Raw genomic sequence first — 10,000 nt, forward strand, 5'->3', positions numbered from 1 at the left:
CTTTGGTCTTCCCAAGGTTTACAGACAACCCTCTGTCCTGACAAAAGCTGTGGAGTGCATGGAGATGTGCCGGAAAACCCTGCTGGGAGGAAGAAATAAGAACCACGTCATCTGCATAGAGGAGAATTGGTATCATGGATCCTACTAGTAAAGAACCTGTACCACCCATCGTCTGTATGTACGTCTCTAACTCATCGATATAGAGACCAAAGAGTGTCGGAGACAAAGGACACCCCTGCTTCACCCCTATCGTACTGCGTACTTCCCCCGACAGCCCCGCCCGTGTCCTGACTCTACCTGTGACTCTCTCATACAAGGCCATGATCGCCCATTGAATCTCCCCACTGAATCCCAAGTCACGAAGTCGCTGGAAGAGTCTGAAACGCGGCACAGTGTCAAATGCCTTTCTGAAGTCCACGAAGCAACAATAGAGCCGTTGCTTACGTGACTTCGCCTCCTCAGTCAAAGCCCTGAGTGTGAAGATATGATCTAGAGTCGAGTGCTCTGCACGAAATCCTGCCTGCCCTCTAGTTCTCATACCTGTCGCCTTGGCATGGTCATTTATATGTCCTTCTAGAATGGTCGCATAAATCTTGGCCATGACATGGCCAATCATAATGGTCCTGTAGTTCGATGCCTCCAAAGGATCCCCCGACTTGTGTATGGGTACTATAGTATTTTCTAGCCAACTAGGTGGAAGACCTGTACAAATGGACTCGTTAAAAAGACGGGAGAGGACTATAGCTAAGGCATCAATCCCATGGATTACATACTCTGCTTGCAATCCATCATGGTCCTTAGCTCTCCCAGTCTTCAAATGATGAACTGCTGCTCGGACACTACTAGATGAGAATAAGGCAGAGGAGGTGGGTCTACGCACATGGGATAAGTCGATCTGTGGTTGGTCTGGAATATCATACAAAGTGGAAGTATAGGCAAGCCAAACCTGTGGGTCTGTAAGAGGAGTTTGAGATTTCAAGCGAAGGAATTTCTTCCAGAATTCCTTGGAATCACAGCTGAAAAGTAAACTTCTCAGCTCCTCCTCATTCTGGGCTAGAAATTGGCACTTTTTGCATCGCACCAAACGCTTGTAACTCTTCTTGGTCTCGACCAAGAGGGGAGACTTCTCCTGTGTCTCAAGGCGAAGCTTCCTGCGGAGTTCTTTACACTCCTCATCATACCATCCATTACAAGGCACAAGACCGACTGGTGGAGGACCGGATGTGTGGCAAGTGACAGGGAAGCACTTGTGGGCTACCGAGATGATGGAGGTATGTACAAGGTCCCACCGATCCTGTGTGGAGGGTAGGGCATCGAGAAGGTGCGGATGGAGAAGACTACTCAGGTGCTGGCTATAAATATCATCGAACTGGTGGTCAAAATGAACCTCATAGTATGGCTGACGCTCATGATGTCTAGAAGGGGGGGCATGAGGAATCTGGGTAAGAATAAAGTGCAGACGTGCATGATCGGCTGAAGGCATAAGAGGGTCGACAATGAGGTTATGTACAAAAGGGATTAAAGTCGAGGGACCCAAGACGTAATCAATGACGCTAGTACCACCACCCACGAAGGGAGAACATGTGGCTGTGGATGAATGCGGCCATTGTCGAAGTCCATTATAAATGACCATGCCATGCGATGAGAGAAGCTCCAATAGGCGATGTCCCTGATCTGTCACCTCTACTCCTCTATCTGAAGATAAGCGTGGAAAACTCTCATCTGGGGCAGCTGGAACTAAGATTGGATCCTCAGCAAAGTCCAAAATCTCTGCCTGTCTATCTGATGTCCTCGCGTTGAAGTCTCCTAAAAGGATGACCTCTCCGCGGCGTGAGTACTCCAATACATTGGCTGACAAATCCTCAAAAGGTGACTATCCTGGTCCATCTGAGGCATAACGAGACTGTCTCGGGGGAAAGTAGCATACTGCAATAAACAAGTCTCTTCAGGGGGGTCTCCTGATCCGTACCCAAAGATATCTGACCCGATGGTCTCTCCTCACGACTGTGAGTATCGATCTGAGATGCTCTCTATAAAAAACTGCCACACCGCCAGATCCTCTGACTCCTCCTGATTGTCTACTGCTATCGAACTGCTATCGAAAGATAGACTCCCAGGCATACCCTGTCACCTGTGGCAAGCCTCTCTCTGGGCTCTCATGGGTCTCTATAAAGAAGACGATGTCCTGATCAAAAAAGGCCTCTCGTAAGTTGCGAGGCTGAGCTGTGAGGGAACCATTACAGTTCCAAACTATGAAACTCAAGCTATCTGGTAGGCTACGTGTCCCATAGGCCTCGTGTCGTCAACTGTGGGCTCTAGCCGGCGGTCTAGATCACATAGCTCCTATCAAAAGTCTACCCTCTCTGATCACGGCCCACTTGCCCTCACGACGGGCAACATCCCTCTATGCAATGAGACGTCTATGCTCCTCCCACTGAAGAGCTGTAAGGTCCTCATCCATGTGAATCTGTGGATGGTCCCTCAATCTGGATCTCCTCCGTAATACTGCGAGACGGGCCTCAGCATCTCTGAATCTGATGATAAGTGGCTGGTGCCGTGCTGGATCCCGGCCCACTTGATATGCAGCTACTATGCCATGATCCTGAACTCCGAGTGTCCCAGATATGAAATCTGTCGCCTGATCCATGGCTAATCTCGTATCTGATCGCTCAACTCCGCGGATGCGGATGTTGAGGGCCTTCTGAGCTCGCCGCTGACTCTCGGCAATAGTCTCAAAGACTGTGGTCTGCTGGGCCTGTGGGGCTCTACGCACAACATCCACCCACTCTGAGGTCTTCTGTACCTCTGTCTGCAGTGTGGCCAGCCTCTCCTCAACTGCTGCACTAGCTGGAGGAGCTACATGCAGCTGCTGGAGGCGATCATCGCATGCCATAACATGCTCCTGAATCCGTGCCTCCAGCTGCACTATGCGCTCAGCATGTGTCCATAACTGGATGTCCCGATCAATATCTCTGGTATGAAGCTAGAGAATATGGGAGTCCTGATCAGATCTATGACTGTCAACTGTCGATAGCTGAGTAGTCAGTGTGTGTATCTGTGCTGTGAGAGACTGAATCGCTGCGCCCTGAAGTCTGCAAGTCTCCATGCACTACATAACTAAATCTCTCAAGTGCAGATTATCTGCCAGGACTGCTTCCGCTGTGGAGGGTGAAGGGGAGAGGGGGTACAAGGATGAGGGGGTAAGAGGGTAAGAAGGCGAGTAAAGGAGGGGTGCGGAAAATGGAGGTCCTGAAGAGAGAGATCCAGTAGGAGGAAGTAGGGAGTCAGGGACCGAAGAAGAGCCTACACTAGGGGAGGAAGGGGTTGAAAGGGAGGGTAGGTGGGAAGAGGTGGGAAGAAGCTGGGTAGGGACTAGGGGAGGGGAAGAAGAGGAGGGAAGAGGTTGGGTAGGGAATAGGGAAGGGGAGGAAGAGGAAGGAAGAGGATGGGTAGGGACTAGGGGAGGGGAGGAATAAGCAAGGGAAAGGGCTAGGGAGGAATGAGCGGGAGCAAGAGGAGGAGGTGAAGCTGAAGGAGGGGGAGGAGGAGGATTGAGTAGAGGAGGTGGGTAGGAAAGGGTTGGGATTGAGGCAAGGGAGGTAACCGGAAGTGATGGGGGAGATGGAAGTAAAGGAGATGGGGTAGGAGCCACAGGAGGATTGAGTAAAGGAGGTGGGTAGGAAAGGGTTGGGGTGGAGGCAAGGGAGGTCGTTGGAGGTGATGGGGAAGGAGATGTTAAGGGTAAAGAAGAACTTGCCTCTTCAGATCTTGTACTGTTGCCTATGCTTTTATCTTTCTCTACTTTTGCTCCTTGGGGGGCCATGGTGGAGCTCCTTGTTTGTTGTGGCATCTCCTTAGTCCTGGAAGTGCTGGAGAGAGAGCTTACTTCTTCTCTTGAGCTCAATCAAAGCTGGTTTCTTTGATTTCGGTAGATTTCTTTCACTTGAATGAAAGTTTGGTTGGCTTGCTTCAGGAAAACATCCCCAATCCACCTCAAAGCAAGCTGCAATATTTTCCCCAATCTGCCTCAACGCAAGCTGCAATCGTCCTCTATGCTCGGATTATGGAGTTGGCTAGCTGATTTTTGTAGGAGAAACCTCTCTGTACATTCTATGTTTCTTGAGGTCACAGGCTCTCTAGTCAGAGAGACAGCGAGTAAGGGGGGGAGAGAGAGAGAGAGAGAGAGAGAGAGAGAGAGAGAGAGATGGAGCACACTGTCCCGACAATTTATGCACGTGCACACGAGAGAGAGAGAGAGACCGAGAGAGAGAGAGAGAGAGAGAGAGAGAGAGAAAGAGAGAGAGAGAGAGAGAGACAGGAAGGGAGAGAGGGAGAGTGCAAGGGAGGAAGTAAGGGAGGGAGGGAGGGAGAAGGAAGGGAGGAGAGAGAGAAAGAGAGAAAGAGAGAGAGAGAGAGAGAGAGAGAGATCTAGAGAGCATGGTGTCGCTACAACGCACATGCACACACGTGTGCAAGAAAGAGAAAGAGACACAGAGAGAGAGAGGGAGACAGATGGAGAGATTGAGAGAGGGAGAAAATGAGAGACGAAGAGAAAGGGAGAGAGACTAGAGGAGATGGAGAGATAGATATATAGATAAAAAGATAGAGAGAGAGAGAGAGAGACAGAGAGGGAGATGAAGAGAAAGAAGAGAGAGAGAGAGCAGTTGCGATAGCGCACCTAAGAGAGAGAGGTAGAGAGAGAAAGAGGAGAGAGAGAAAGGGAGAGAGATAGAGGGGGGAGAGAGAGAGAGTCACTTACACAACGTGCGTGCACGTGAGAGAGAGAGAGAGAGAGAGAGAGAGAGAGGGAGGGAGGGAGGGAGGGAGTCAGATGGGGAGAGAGGGAGAGATCTAGAGACAAAGACACAGATAGAGAGAGAGAGAGCAGCCACGGCACTGCACGAGACAGAGAGAGGTAGAGGGAGAGAGAGAGAGGGTTAAAGAGACGGAGAGAGAGAGACAGAGATGTGGAGCACATTGTCTCGACAATTCACGCACATGCACGTGAGAGAGAGAGAGAGAGAGAGCAGCACGCTATCGCGACAATTCTTCCATGTGCACAGGAGAGAGAGAGATAGAGAGAGACCGAGAGAGAGAGACAGAGAGAGAGAGGAAGGAAGAGAGGGAGGGTGGGAGGGAGGAAGTGAGGGGGGGAGGGAGGGAGGAAGTGAGGGAGGGGGGAAGGGAGGGAGGAAGGAAGGACAGAGAGAGAAGGAGAGAGAGAGAGAGAGAGAGAGAGAGAGAGAGAGAGAGAGAGAGGGTTCTAGATGTTGAGATATCAAGCTCTACCCCCGATACATCTCCTGGATGACTATCATTTATGTCACCGTCTATGTTAGTTGTACTCGTGGTGTAGTTAGACTACCACGTATGTTTTGGTTTGGGTTCACATATGAACCACGTATTCTAGGTTTTGACATATAGGGTATTTCCCTCTTCTATTGTATTGTTGTTGTGTGCAAAAGTGAAGAAAGGCTTCACCCTCCAACCTTGTGTCCTCTCTCTTTTGTGTGTTGTGAAGAAAGCTGAATTTGAGTCTCCTATCTCTCTCCCTTATTCTTTACATGGTATCAGAGCCTTGTTCGTGGTAAGGAGCTCAAGAAAGCTAGCCAAGTTTCTGGTGTCCTGGTAAGAGGACCAGTGTAGCTTTCCTATTTCGAGTTTGGGAGCAAATCTCTGCAGGTAGCACAGCCAGAAGTGCAGGAGTGCACTGCTTCAGATTGAGAGGCCCTTCGCGGTGCGGCGAGAGCGCAGTATATGCTGTGGGAAAGGGCAAAGCCCTTGATGACTTTATTTTTCTGATCTGAGGCCGTTTCGAGGCCCGTTTTGAAGACGGAAGTTCTTCGCAGGCACTCAGAAAAAGGCCCTGTTTTTGCTGTGCGACCACCGCGCGGCTAGTCGGTGGAAAGGTGCCATAGAAATTGCATCGTATGCCTATGTGCAGAGATATTGGGAGTTGCAAATTCATGCCTGTTGCCTGTTGATGCAAAATCGTCACGAGGAAGTGACTGTGTGGTGAAATACCACTTTCGTCAGTGTTGCAGATCTGCCCCTGTGAGGCTCTTTGCAGAAGTTTTGCTATTTGCCCCTCTGAGGCATTTGCTGTGTTTATAGGTTGCTGTTGCAATTCGTGATTTGTAAAATGTCTGAGAATCTGTCTACCATTGTCAGTGAGAAGCTTGACAAGAACAACTTCCAAGCATGGAAGTTCAGGATGACAAACTTCTTTATGGGAAAGGGAGTTTGGGATTACATCAGTGGTGAAACTGCAGAACCAGTTTTGGGTGCTGCTCCCACTCCTGCTGAATTGAAGGCCTTTAAAGAATGGCATGAAAAAGCCAGAAAATGCCTGTATTGGCTGTCCGTTAGCATTTCAGATTCTATGATTGTGCATATACAGGATCTAGAGACGCCTAAGGAGGCATGGGATACATTGGTGAAGCTGTATAGCACAAATACCAAAGCACGAAAGATGCAGCTAAAGCAGGAGTTGCACAATGTGCAAAGGAAAAATCTGAATATAAATGAGTATTCCTTGAAGATGAAAGGCCTTGCAGATTCTCTTGCCTCCATTGGAGCACCTGTTGATGATGAGGACTTGGTGTCTGTGACCTTGAATGGTCTTGGGAAAGATTATGCACAATTTCGGACATCCATTGGAGTCCGTGAAACATTTCCTGATTTTCAGGAACTTATTGCTCTCTTGCTGAGTGAAGAGCAAAGGAATGGTGGTTCAGCCACCTCAACTTCTCAAGAGACTGCTTTCTACTCGAATACAGGTAGAGGCAGGGGTAGAGGAAGAGGCCGTTCTGGTGGCCGTGCAGGAAATCAGAACCAACAGCAACAACAGGAAAACCAGTCCTATGGAGGAGGACGTGGTAGTTCTAGAGGCAGGGGGAGCCAAAGAGGCCGTGGTTCATGGCAAAGGAACCAGCAAGTAAATAGCAGCATAGAATGCTATTATTGTGGAAAGCCTGGACACAAGGAGAATACATGCTATAAAAAGCAGAATGACATCAAAAGTGGAAAGTTGCAGCAAAGCAACTATGCATCATCAAGTGGGCATGGTGACAACAGAAATGAGCACCTTTTTGTGATGCAGCATATGGTTAACTCCATGTCAGGAGATGCTGCAGCTTGCAATGATGTTTGGTATGTTGATTCAGGTGCCTCTAACCACATGACCAGTCATGGTGAGTGGTTTCATGATGTCAAAAATTTGGATAAGCCAGGTTATGTTGAAACAGGTGATGATACTGCGCACCCAATTACGCAGGTTGGTAAAGTGCCATTGGCTATGCAGGATGGCAAAACAAAGTACTTGGCAGATGTACTTCATGTTCCAAAAATCACTAAGAACCTGGTTTCAGTTGGCCAGATGGTTGAGCAAGGTCTGCAGGTTAGATTTAATCCTGATGGATGCTTCGTTGAGGACTTGAAAAATAAGTGCCGCTTGGTTGCGAAAGGCAACAAAAATGGCAGAATGTTCACCTTGGATGTTGATATGCCTGAGGTGAAAGCTGCTATGTTTGCGCATGGGAGAGGTGTCATTGCAGATATTGAGATATGGCACAAGCGCATTGGGCACGTGAATATACAAAGGCTGAAATCTATGCAAACGAAAAACATTGTTGCAGGTTTGCCTAAATTCAGAGTTGAGGGAATTCAAAAGGTATGTGAAGCATGCCAAATGGGTAAGCAGGCTAGACATGCATTTCCCAAAAATGCTAAGGTGAGCAGAAGACCTTTAGAAGTGATCCATTCAGATGTTTGGACAACCAAAGCTGCTTCTATTGGTGGATGCCATTATTATGTGACGTTTATTGATGACTACACTAGGAAGGTGTGGATTTATTTTATGAAGCACAAAAGTGAAGTGTTCAGCCATTTCAAGGCTTTTAAGGCCATGGTTGAAAAAGAGAAAGGTGTGCATATTAAAGTGCTAAGATCTGATGGAGGGGGAGAGTACTTTTCAGAAGAATTTTGTGAATATCTGAAAGAACAGGGAATTCAAAGGAAGTACTCATGCAGGTCTACCCCTCAGCAGAATGGGGTTGCAGAAAGGAAGAACAGGCATATTGCAGAAGTAGGACGGGCGATCCTAAATGAGAAAAACATGCCTGATTATTTTTGGGCTGAAGCAGTAGCAACTGCTGTTTATATTATGAACAGAACTCCCACTGCAGCTGTCCATGGCATGACGCCTGAAGAAATGTATACAGGCCAAAAACCAGATATTTCTCACTTGAAGGTATTTGGTTGCATAGCGTATGTTCATGTTCCTGATGAGAAGAGAACCAAGCTGGATCCAAAGGCAGAAAAATGCATCTTTATTGGATATGCTCAGCACCAGAAAGGGTATCGCTGTTATAACCCTTCCACTCGCAAAATGCAAGTGAGCAGAGATGTTGTTTTTGATGAAATGAGCAGCTGGTATGCACCAACTGTTATGGTAGGAGATGCAGATGCAGGAAATGGGAATGCTGCAATAAATGCAGAGCAGCAATCTCAAGCCTTGAGTGGACCCAGAGAGTCCTCTACTAGTGGATCTAATGCATGGACAGGGAGATTGAGATCTAGTGAATCGTCACATGGCAGTCCTGATAGTGTTGTGCAGGTATCACATAAGGGAAAAGAAAAAGTGGACCATACTCCAGTGTTTGATGTGTCTGCTGGTAGCTCTCATGTTGATGGAGAGTCAAGCGGCTCTGAAATGAGCCTTGATGAGGAACTTGGGATTCCTTCTGTTGTTACACCTGGTGCAAGGAAAAGCAGGCATGATTTAAAGACGCCTGCAACTGATCCAGTTGTACGGAGGTCCACTCGTATTAAGTATCCAGTTGACAGGCTGAGATATGATGGGTATACAGCACATCACTATGCTTATATGGTCAAGGTTCTAGAGGAGCCAGAGCCCACATGTTTTGAGGATGCAGCAGGGCATAAAAATTGGGAAGCAGCTATGGATGAAGAGATGGCTGCCTTGGATGCAAACCACACTTGGGATTTGATGCCTTTGCCTCATGATAAGAAGGCTATTGGCTGCAAGTGGGTTTACAAAGTAAAGCACAATGCTGATGGTTCTGTTAGCAGGTACAAGGCAAGATTGGTTGCCAAAGGTTTTGCGCAGACATATGGAATTGACTATGAGGAAACTTTCAGCCCAGTTGCAAGGATGGCAACCGTGAGAGCAGTAATTGCTATGGCTGCTGCAAAGGGATGGTCTTTGCATCAGATGGATGTGAAAAATGCCTTCTTGCATGGTGATTTGCAGGAAGAGGTTTATATGATGCAGCCAGAAGGTTATGAGGATAAGTCACACCCCGATTTTGTATGCAGGTTGCGCAAAGCCTTGTATGGCTTAAAACAGGCGCCGAGGGCATGGTCAGACAAGATAGGGCAATATCTTGTCACTATAGGATTTCAAATTTCCAATTCAGATTTTTCACTTTATGTGAAAAGGACAAACAGAGGGATTGTGCTTATAGTCATCTATGTTGATGACTTGATTATTACAGGTGATAGTGATGCAGACATTAATGAAGTGAAGCTGCTGTTGAAGCAGAAATTTGAGATGAAGGATTTGGGAGAGCTGCGTTACTTCTTGGGCATTGAGGTTATTAGATCCCCGAGTGGGATATGGCTGTTGCAAAGGCAATACGGTTTGGACATGCTGTCCAAATATGGGATGACAGGCTGTAAGCCTATTTCTGTTCCATTGGAGCAGAATGTGAAGCTCAATGCAGAGACAGGTGAGCTTCTTGAAGATATTACTATGTACAGGCGCATAGTAGGTAGCTTGATTTACATGACTATAACATTGAGCTATGCTGTGGGGCTGGTGAGTCAGTTTATGCAGGCACCGAGGAAGCCACATTTGGATGCGGCTAGGCGCATACTGTGGTATGTGAAGTCCACATTGCATTATGGACTGTTTTATGAAGCTGGGTGTGCATTACAGGTACATGGATACACAGATGCTGACTGGGCTGGTAGTGTC

The sequence above is a fragment of the Dipteris shenzhenensis genome, chromosome 29 (assembly GCF_047967505.1).
Source record: "Dipteris shenzhenensis isolate YYH24624 ecotype China chromosome 29, Dip_SZ_1.0, whole genome shotgun sequence".
NCBI classification, from domain to species: domain Eukaryota; kingdom Viridiplantae; phylum Streptophyta; class Polypodiopsida; order Gleicheniales; family Dipteridaceae; genus Dipteris; species Dipteris shenzhenensis.